The sequence below is a fragment of the Nestor notabilis genome, unplaced genomic scaffold (assembly GCF_000696875.1).
Source record: "Nestor notabilis isolate BGI_N333 unplaced genomic scaffold, ASM69687v1 scaffold10096, whole genome shotgun sequence".
Taxonomy (NCBI): Eukaryota; Metazoa; Chordata; class Aves; order Psittaciformes; family Psittacidae; genus Nestor; species Nestor notabilis.
Window position 1 is genome coordinate 34,999 of NW_009931465.1, and position 11,666 is coordinate 46,664.

Genomic DNA, 11,666 nt, shown 5'->3' on the forward strand with positions numbered 1-11,666 from the left:
AAATAAACACAACAAAAGTGTGAGATGATTGAGGAGAACAGTGACCCAATCCAGGAGAAAATACATTTTGTTTCAGCTGGAGATGAATCTGCATGACCCAGACAGAGTGTTCTAACATTGACTATCACTGCGTTCTGCACTATTTTGACATATAATATAAATGTCTGTGATAAGGGCTAAAAAGCACATCGGGCCATCTGTGCTAGTTTTAAACCTGTTTGTCCAAATTTGCTTCGGGATATTCTAACATTTCTTTTTTTAAGTGAATTTTTAACGTAGTTTGGACCTAGTTCTGCTTTCTATAGTATCTCTATTAGAAAATATTTTAAGTGCAACCCTCTGTTAGCCAGATTGAAACAGTTCGCAAAGGTGTCATCATGCTCTCTTTGAAGTTGAAGGGAAACGTATCTGCCTTGAATGAGAGCAGGATCAAATCACCTAAGCAAATGGCCAGCTACTCAGATAATCTCAAGGAAGCTAAGTATGGCTTGAGACCTTCTGTAAAGGAGACAAAACTCTGACTTCAGTTTCAACGATGAAGTATTTTTCCTACCTAACATCTAGAGTGAGAACATCTTGCCATCATTCTCATGCCACAGATTTAGTCTTATGGATCTTTCTTCTCTAACAAATCCATAAAGAAAAGTGAGATTTGCAAGCCCAGTTAGGGCTGTACAGTTCTTGAAGTCTGCTTCTAGTAACTTGTGATCACCTGCTCCTAGCTATGCTTTCATAGTGCTGTCTCTCTATGAGTTTTTATGCTGTGCTTCAAAGGGTATTGTAACATAGCCTAAAGAATCATGTATGTTTGGCATGTAATGTGCTATCACTTATTGACTGTTAAGTGTTTTTTATATGCATATCTTTTACAGAGGGAAAATTTTGTTTCAAAACTACTGCTTGAAAATTAATTGAAAAAGGTGTGGGAAAGCTAGTGTGACATTATGGATGCTTTTCCAAAAACTTGCACACACCAGTTAAATAAATTCCACATTTTTCATTCCAGACCTTTTCAAAAGAGAATGAAAATAAATTTGGGGTTGCATTATTGGTTCAGAATATTTTCATGATATACAGAACTTTTATTTTGAGAGGCATGTATTTACTTTTTGTTATGGATGGATGGGTGGATGGGAAATCTTGAAAAGATGAGCCACCTACTGACAGTGCAGAGAGCCTGAAATAATAGCTTTCATGGGTTTGAATTCCCATGTCAGCATCACACTGATTCCTACAGCGGCAACCATCTCAGCACAGGACACTGGATGGTTTCTCCAGGTCCCTCCTAACCCTGCATTTCTATGGATCTAGGATTTCAGAATTGACTAAAGACATAGTATGTTGCCGAGTTATAGGAAAAACACCTCATTGGGTGTGTTAAAGGCACTGCTTTGCAGCCATTTAGCCTTACCCATAGTATTCAATCATTTTTAAGATGATCAAAACCAGCATATTTATTACTGTGGGTTACATCATCTGCCATCTTCTGGTTTGCCAGATTTTTTTTCTTAATCATGTTGGTTTTCTGTGTGTTGCATCTGTGTAATCAAATGCACATCATTTAACATCCTACTATCTGAATTGAGAACATCCATTTCAGGCTTGTATGTATCCAAGCAAAGTGGGCAAAGGAGAAACCAAATGTTAGTAACTACTGCTTTCTGTGTCTCATACAGAAGATTTATCTTGATATACAGTTTTGTGCTGGTTTAAATAGGGAAGTGACATTTTTTAAAAAAAAAACACTTTGGGAAATGTTATTGAAAGAACTTAAATGCATGTTATGATTAACTTGCCAAAGCTACTAGGAGTAAACACATCCTTAATGTAGACTAGAACATCTTCACATAAAATTCTTTCCCACATTCCCCTCCCTCCCCTTCACCTCCCAAGTTTCATCCTAGCCTAAGGCAGTAAAATCATAGGGTGGGGGTTTCCTTAAACACATTGTATATGAGAGTATGTGACTTATCATCTCTGTGCCTCATTTACAGTGAGACTTAGCAGCTGCTTCGCAACCATGTGATACATTGAGCTTTGTATAATAGTTCACTTGAAGGTCTTTGCACAGTTCAGGCATGTCAGCTGAGTACCTTCAAGCAGTGCAGGGACTTGTAATTAGAGTGGCCCGAGGCTGCTTGCCTTTCTGAGGGGCTTTGTCTTCCCCTCGGATCCCAGTGGCATCCTGTTTCCAGAGGCTCACCATCCAAGTGCTCAAGCGCAGGCTCAGCAGGCGGTGGGGAGATCCGAGGTATGTCAGGAACTGAAAACAGGTATGAGAGTTCAAGCCTAGACAAAGGTCTTGTTAGTCATTTGAACACAAAGCATGCAGCACCTTGCCTCTCTGCAGGATCCCGCAGCAGGTAAAGAAAGAACCGCCCTGTGCTTTACCTCAGAGGAGTTATACTCCAGTCCCTTTCCAAAATAAACAATCCACTGTGTTTATCTGTAATGGCTGTTGTCACTTTAAGCAAGTTGGCTGATGCAGATATTCTTGGGAGGATGTCAAAGGAAGAAATACACTGTTTTCTAAGTCAGTCTTTTAAATGACTGCATTACTTCTGCAGCACTTTGCCTGCGAGTTCTCATCCATTTTTCCTAGAGCATTTTTAGAAGCACAGATTGAGCAACTGGGAGGAGATAGGCCTGAACTTCCTATTTCTGCCTCTCCGTTTCTGTCATGCCCTAAGACAGAGGAGGAAAGAAAAAAAAAAAAGAACAAACCTAAGACTTTTATATGGAAGATTACACTTTTGGCAACTAAAATTTCAAAGGTATGTGGAATCCCAGAGGATTTTAAACAGCAAATCAACAAGATATTGCTAAAACAGCTGCTCTAGGAAACAGATAATTTGGTTTTACTCATAAAAGGGTTACTATGGATGGCCGGTGTAGGAGGAAAGTTGGTACACTGTTTTCATCTGTTTCTCTCTTGTACTGGCTCTGTAGAAAGTATAAATCAATGTATTAGAAATGACAGGTCTGACTGTAAGGAAGTATGTTTACCTGCTCTTGTACCTCTTTCTCATGGTTCACTGAAGATGAAATATGTCTAGTACCCACACTCACTCCTACATGAGAAACCAGGATACGTTTTCTCCTAATAGGTACAGAGGAGAATCAGCCCATCATTTGGGCTGATGCTCACAAGGCACAAGAGAACTCCCTTCCCACCACCTCCTACACCTTGCTGCACTGGGCTGTGCCATCCCGTCTCTTTCAGAGGGGTGGGAGAGTGATGGATGCTCATCAAAGTGACTAAGAGTAGCATACAGGTTACCTCTTTTTAAATAGATCTGAAGAACTGTCAGTTTTATGAATGAAGAAAAAGGTCCCCTGTCAGTGCTGCCAGGAGACACATGGCTCTCCTGCCTCCCTGGAAGAGCAGGATATCACATGCTCAAATCCACCACAGCATATAGTCCTGTGGCTATATTTATTCCTCTAGAAAAAAGAGGGCCATGGACCTCCCTCTGGCACCAAGCCTGCTCAGGCTAAACTGTCCTCGGAGCAGGAGGCTCTGGTGGGCTATAGCTTGGCTATTAAATGAGATGGTTGGATTAAAGAGGAGTGGCTTGGCTGCACTGCTGAATCATGAGGCTTGTCCTTGGCTCTGAGCAGTGCCCACCAGCACCGACAGACTACTGCCAGAGATGGTCCAGAGGTCATTGTGGCCCTGAGACCGTTCCCAGTAGGCCAACTGGGCACAGCCCTCTTCTTTTGATGGAAGTGTGATAGGGGTCTTTTCCTTACCAGTTGGCCTCAGAGCCAGAGACTGATCACAGGCATGCTTAATTACCAGTATGCATAGCTAGAGTTTGCGCCTCTGCAACTCAAGAGAGCAACCCTGAGTTTGCCCTGGGCCACGGGGTGTCCCTAAGACATAATTATCATGTCACTCTTGGTTATTCAGTTCGAAGTATGTGAAAAGTTGAGGCTATGTTGTAAGCAAAAACTGGTGGGTTTATAGCACCGATTGAACTTACGTGCTGTGTACCCAGAGGTGTGCTAGGAGGGCGCAGGGAGCATTTCAAAGTGCAGTGTCTTCTGGGAGAGCGCTGGCGACATGGAGAAGGTGGAGGGAGACAAATGCAGTGCCATCTTAGCCACACTGACCTATAGAAGTGGTCTCTGGGGGAAAACTATCCCCTGACTTCCTCCAACATGTGCATTGTCATCTTCTGCTGCCTTTGCTGCACCAGCTTGCTGCTCTTACTGCTTTTCCTGACATTGTTTCTGCCACCACTGCCCTGACTCTGCTGCAGCATCCAGTAAGCCAGGCAGCAGCAAAGACACCAACACACTGCAGACACACAGGGATTGATTCAGTTTTCCTTATGGTTGTGCAGGCTCAGCTCACAAACCAGGCTTACTGGGCAATACAAATCTAACATCAGGTTTATGTTGCTGGCGCTCCGAGTAACAGCTGGGTTTCCTTTCAGCCCTGAGCTCCTTGCAGGCATGGGTGAATTGCTTGCTAGAATAAAGCTGGCTAATTTCATACTAATTTTGGAGCGTCTACATTGTGTTTTTGTCATGGTAGTCTAAACAGACATGAGAAACTTTCAGCAAGCTTGCTTGGGCTTTTCTTCTGCCTCTAGAAAGAGCAAACTAGAAACAGCACAAACCACTGGGACTGTTCAACTAGATCTGGGATTTAGATACTGTAATTCACCCATGCTAATATTGTTATTTAAATCCTCCAATAATACTCAGTAATATTGAATAGATTTTGGCCTGGTAAAATCCTTGCATATTCAAAAATGGAGAAGTGCGATGAAAAGATTTCCCTGCCCGTCCCTCTGGGTTTGTAACTAAAACATTTGACTTTAGGCTTTGCATTTTCTCTAGCATTTTGAAATCAGTATCTCCTTTTATTAATCTGAATGTTCTGGAGTTTACCTAGTTACCTACGACATAAGAATATTGTCACTTGGCCAGTATTCTTTTTAAAGATAATATTTTATGAAGTTCTACATACGCATGGCTGAACTGCCTCTTGTTTTTCATTGCTTTTGGAATGAAATTGAATGAAACTCATCACAGAATTAACCTTGCAGGTTCCCAGGCACAGGCCTCATCCAGCAAACTTGCATCCAGCCCATGTTATTTTAACACTGAACATGTCTATGATTGTGATCTGGCTGGTCTCAGTGAAAAAATCCCATTCATTTAAAGGAAAGTAGGATGGGGCCCAAAATGCTAATTCTGTTAACTTTCTTAATGGGCTTCAGTTTAACCCTACAGCACTGAAGACTGTTTCACTTCCTATGGCCCAACTTTACCTCTTCATCTCAATACTCCAAGTTTACATGACTCCCTTTTCAATCCCATCAACAAAGAATTATGCTGAATTACGGCTTTGTTACTAAAGGGGAATTGTGTGTTTGAGGTATATTTTTCATGAGGCATTTTGGCCAAGTGGATGAGGTATTAATATGAGAAAATATAAACAAATCTTGGTTTTCTAAACTGCGGATAGAGTGATTGGCTTAATTTGTTTCTATACACTGCCATCTTGAAAACTAAACTGAAGCATCCAAATTAAACAGGAGATGTAAATATTAGCCAGATGTTCCCTGGTGTCAGAAGTCTTTTTTGTTTCTTTTTTTCTGTTAAATGGGTACGGGGTTTTTACATCTAACATAATGACCTATGTTTTAGATTTTGGTCCTGGCCTAATGGCTTTTTATCATATGATTATGATATCATCCAATCATGTAAGCGTCATGAGATGCTGTTCAGCTTTATTGAAGCACATGAGTGTCAAACTGCTTAGTTTAGGCTGAACCATTTGTCTGACTGTCTTAATGTGGGGAGTGAATGTGCTGTTAATTTAGGAAATGCCAGCTGAGGCTGAGGGTTTAGCGAGCCAAGCAAAACAGAGCACTGACCACAGATTGAAACATTACAGAGTTCCTTAATGGTTCTGTCAAAAAGAAATATAATACTTTTTTTTCCCCCTACAGAAGTTGCAATCGTCTTCTGGTGCAAGTAGCAACCAGTAGGGTTTTAGAATTGATAAACATGGATGGGAAAGACGGGTACTTGACTTAGCTTTTGGTTAATGCTTTTTCCTGAAGACATTTGTTTGAGTTTGATGATAGTGAAGCTTTTGGTTCCATTCCTCACATTTAATATTACCAGGCAAATGATTGCAGTTACCAATAATTCAGGATTTAACAGATACAGATGGAAGATTTTCAATATAATTACAATTGTAACACTGACTTCATGGGTTTAATGCAAATGAGAAAAGTAAAATTTGCAGTGCTCTATTGTTTTTCTGTTACTTCAATAGCCTTGCTCAGAAATATGGTCGTTTTAAATTTCCGTCAGTGTAGATCTGGATTTGTGAGATACTGAGAATGCTTGAAGAGCCTTGGATCTCTTGTTAAGCACTGACAGTTCAACCTCCATGAATTTGGCCCTGGATCTTGAACAGTTATGTGTTCTGCTGGAGGTTTGCTGCAACAGTCCTTATTGTAAGACCCCTTTGTTCCTGAGCTGCACATCTGTCAGGGCCCTTTTTTCCCCCTGTCCTTTGTTTTAGTGCTGGATTTTGTTTACTGATCTCTGAAAAACTGCTAAGCTTGGTTGGGACAAGAAATTGTTTTATGATGTGTACTTAGCACCCTAAGGATTTTGGTGAGTGAAAGAGAGAAAGCTTAATAAATAAAATTCTTCTTCTTCTTTATCTATCCAAAGCTTTGTTAGGGGAAAGAGGCTTGCCTGTGAACTCTCCTCTGCAGAAATTCTCATCACTTAGGCCATTTAAAAATAGACTGGACAAAGCACTAGGGAACATGCTGCAGAGGGCAAGTCTGCACTATTAGCGAGAGGGACTAGATGACTTTCCCATATCTATGTGTTTTTATTGTAGCAAGGTAATATGCTACCACTGTGCCTTCTAAGGCAACAAAACAGGATAAATTAATCTCAAATGCACCTCTATCCCAAGATTTCCACTGCAGTCAAGCAACTGCACTGAAAATTTCATCTGAAAATGACCAATCAAGAATGTTGCTATTAGTGAATTGCAAGATATCCTTCACAGTAAGGAACACCAGTGCTTGAAAATAAGACTTTGAAGGTCCTTCCAACTTATGGGAAAGTATTTTCCAAATCATCCTTGTGAAAATAATACAAGTGGTCTCCTTCTCCCTTCTCTGACAAAAGGTGTGAATTGCCTCCAGTGACACTGCTTCCATCTGTCTTGCTTCTATATTGAAGTACTCAGCCCCGTAAGCCAAAGGAGCTGGAGGCTGCTTCCACTCTCAAAAGCCTCTCATCACATTGCAGTATCAGGCTTTATTTTGGTATCATTACTTTATTGTCTGGAGAATGTGAAAGAAATCAGACTGTATTTCTCATAGGGGAAAGGATGTATCTGTTGAAACAAGTGCACCAGAAGGAATGGATCAAAATCTAGAGAAGCCTTTCATTTCAGTAACTGAAGCCACTTTATATTCTGTAAAGCATGCTTTATAGCAGTTAAAATAAGCAGAGTGAGCCTTTAAAATCTTCATGTTTGTTTGGCCTGTTACATTAGGTAAAAGGTCATCAATGGGTTTGCATTTTGAGAGGCCCCTAGTACAGCTGACTGAAAATTTGGGACTTGACTTCATACCAACAAATTAACCATTCTGAACAATCCCAAACATGCAAACCACTGTAGATGAATTAGCAAGATGTGCAGGTGCTACAGATGAGTAACTGGTCAGGCTTCTCACCACCTCCCTCTCTTCTCATAATCTCTCTTTATTTCATGTCTAGAATGATATTTCAAGATCTTAATGTCTGGGCCCACCTTTTTATACACCCAGTAAGACTTGTACTCCATTACTGGGGACTATTAAGTAGTAGCTCCCAGCTCCACAGTAGCTTTAGGGAAAAGCACCATCACTCATTGGAAGACCAGAAGTGTGTTTAATTCATATTTAACCTTTGTTTATGCTATCTACAGAATGTTTCCTCAGATACCATGTTGCATCTTCTAGACCTGGAGTCCCCAACAACCCAAAATAGAGCTTCCAGCCAGAATGTGTTTTGTTCTGGTCTGATTAAAAAATTACGCAGGGAAGGAAATACTTTATTTCACCTTGTGTATAGGGACAGAATATTTGCTTTACATTTCATATTTTGCAATGTGTATGCAATATAATTATTTTTGTCAAACATTTAATAATTTTTAGTCATTCAGAAATACCTCAAGAATCTCATTGTGATGAAAGTGTGATAAGACTGTCCCTTTAACAGACTCTATTCTACAATTATTTCTGCAATGGTAATTTTTAAAATGATAGCACTTGTGTTATGCCAGGTTTGCAACCACAGCAACTGTATATCAGTGTTTCACTTAAGTGTTATTAATCAAGCACTGCTGCTATCACCAAACCCCTGTGATAACAGAAACTCTGTTACAGTATCACTAGTTCCACATTAAAGCATATACAAGTCAAAGATAAATCACTGGGTGGACCTTCCCCCCAACAATAATAAAAAATAAAAATAAAAATATAAAAAAAATGCAAACCAAAATCCAAATACATGAGGAATGAAGATCCTATGAGAAAAATTGCATAGGTATGAGATGGACATAACATTGACCCTTACAATATGACATAACACTTGTGCATATCACCTTGGGTAGCTTCAACTGCCTGGAGTGAAAGATGTAAAGCAGTCTCACTTACATATCTCCCAAGAGTTCACTGAAGCTGAACTGAGTAATGTCTGGACTATTTTCTGAACCTACCCAAGATAGGAGTTGAAATTCATCCAGGTCCAAAAGGCCGTAACCACTTCAATCAAGGTTTTTGTGTTCCCCTGGCAGCACCTTTCCCATGCACTCAGACTGGTTCTGGGGATGAATGCTGCAAAAGGGCCAAAGGCCATGGGGAAGACTGTGAGCTCTTAACTTACTTACATTTTCCAGTTTCAACATGCTGGACAAATGTTGTGAATTATCTCCAGGCTTTATTCTAGCCATGAACTGCACTGCCATAGCTTGGAGACTGGATTTCAGAGGTTTCTATGTATTTTGGAGGAAATATCCTGGAATGAACTTCCAAACTAGTGGTGAATAGAAGAGACTACACTATTGCTATAAGAAGAGCTTTTCATCCTTAAAGAAAAGACTGTTCAGAATTTAAAAGTGAAAGCTTGTAAATAAGTGATTTACTGGTATTCCCAAGGGGATATGTGATTCCTGTTTGTTGATCATTTTTTTTATACTATATTTATACTGGCCAGGAAGGAATTCCCACTTCCTTTTCTCCCTTAATGTACACCTTGGCTTCTATGCTGTTTATTTGTTTGCATTTCTTCGAAGCATTACGAGTTTGGCCATGGCTAGATACAGGTGAATAGCAGCTTCCAGGTGCTTGCATGGCTTGTGGTCCTCACACAGCATCAAACACGCATGCTGATTTGGCATCAAAATCCATTGCCCTCTCCCCCTGGGTTGCGCTAGCAGGGAATTTTCAATGTTTATAATTTGCTTTCCTCTGCAGCAGATTTATCCCCACAAATCACCTGCTGTGACAAGGTCTATGGACAATGGCAATGCCTTTAGTTGACCCTATTCTCTTGTCACATTAATCATCATGAATGTTAGCCCCTTTCTGTTAGTCTTAAGTTTGCTATAGACTTGTGAGAACTATTCAGAGTGGATCAAAATATAGAAAGGCCTTTTGTTTGGCTGCAGTTTCTGAAATCACTTCATGTTTTATGTCCATGAAATCTGTACAAGAAATCCCTATCATCTAACAACTTCACTGTCTAAGAATCTGCATCATGGTATCTGCAAAGAAACTGTAAACCTGATTTTTAATAAAGGAGACTTAACCGTATTTGAAAAAATATAATCTGTCGGAATCTGGACTGATCAAATAAGGCAGAATTAATCTATTTGTTATTACTACTGCTTTGGCTGTATTACAAAAATATAACAAACACCACTGACCTTAACAAAGCCAACAGGAGTTCAGTATGAGATACAGAAAATGATGAAGAAATGGAAAAAGTTTTGTTACATTTTACAATGTAAAATATCATTAGAAGCTTGTCCCTGCCGTATGATATTCATCCATGGTCTCCTAATGTCCTCTAGCTGGAACTGCAATAAACTCTGCCCATCTTCATGACCAGAGGCTTCAAATTACTCTTTAGAAAAGGTGGGGGGAGTATAAATACCATCATCATCTCACAGAAAGGGATACATAGGCTCAGAAAGTTTACATTTATGTAAATTCACAAAGACCCCTGTAGCAAGGCCACAGAAAGATCCTCACAGCTGCCAAATGCCATTTGACTGCTCCAGACACAAAACTACACTTCCTAAGACTAAAGCCAATAATTACAACAAGGATATGTTTATCAGCAAGAGTTAGTCAAAGCTTTTGTGAGTTTATGTCTCTGTAGCTACTAACTAACATTTGGAGAATTTCTGTGGTCAGTTACCATTAGGATTTCACTGAAAAATACAACAAAGACTTTAAAAAGCATGTACAAATAGGCACATGTGTGCATATTAAAGTAAAACAAAAAAAAATCCTGTTGCAAGAGACAAGTGGGGAGTTTTAATTTATGATATCTGAGGAATTTGAGATTACTACTGACAGGATTTCCTTCTTTAATAAGATCACAGTAGTATAAATAGAGGTGACATACTGCCTCACTGAGAACTATACAGTCCAGGTCTGTCTTAGGCAGTCATTTGCAGCAGTTGTTAGCAGATGTGAAAATGTAGGAGTAAAGCAAGGAGATGTAGACAAATCTTAATGTCTGCACAAGGTTCCAGGCTTTAAGGTTTAGGAAGTCTATTTTTAAACTTAGCTTCTTTGAAAAACCAAGACCTGCAACTAATGCTTGTCATTAGAGTATAATGATCCATCTTCTTGCCAGAGTATTTGGGGATTATGTTTTTCAGAGAAGTAGAGTTGTCTGCCAGAGATTATTCTTCATGTTTGTGATCTGTTTTCTCTCTCTTCTTAGTGAAACCTACAGCCTTCCGTAGTTCCTAAGGCATTAAAACCAACTGTGCAAATGTCTTGTCTCCCAGATTTCAATAAACCTGTTCAAGCTGGCTGCTCCTGGCAGCCTGCTTAGGAAGCCTGGTGTGGCAGGAGCCCATGTCCTTCAGCTGGTGCTGCTCAAGCATCCTTGCCAGGCAGCTTGCTTAAGACTGGCTAAATGGTCTTGGAATCAGCAAAGCTCACTGAAAGACTGAACTAGCTTCAAGAGAAAATGATAGGAAAAATGTCCCCTGTTCAAAGATATTTAACTAGGTACTACTCTCCAACACCACCATCTTCTCTGTTCTGCTTTAGTGGTAAGCTTTCACTTCCATCTGGGACTGAATGGAGAGGAGATGTTACTGCATCTGTATACATTATATTTGTATATGCAGTTGTATGTTATGCCATCAGAAGCATGTGTGCCTTCTGGGATAGGTGACATCCCTTCAAAACTTCTGGACCAGAAAGCTAAAGAAGCTCTGAATGACGAAAGACTTGTGTTTATAGCATATGTTTTACATGTTTCTTGTATGTCATGACAAACGCATGATCTGCTTACTGGCAATGACAATATTTGGAAAATTTTTCACATATGGGGGCTTAGGCTGATAGATTGCACCATAATATGATAAGTTACAGATGTGT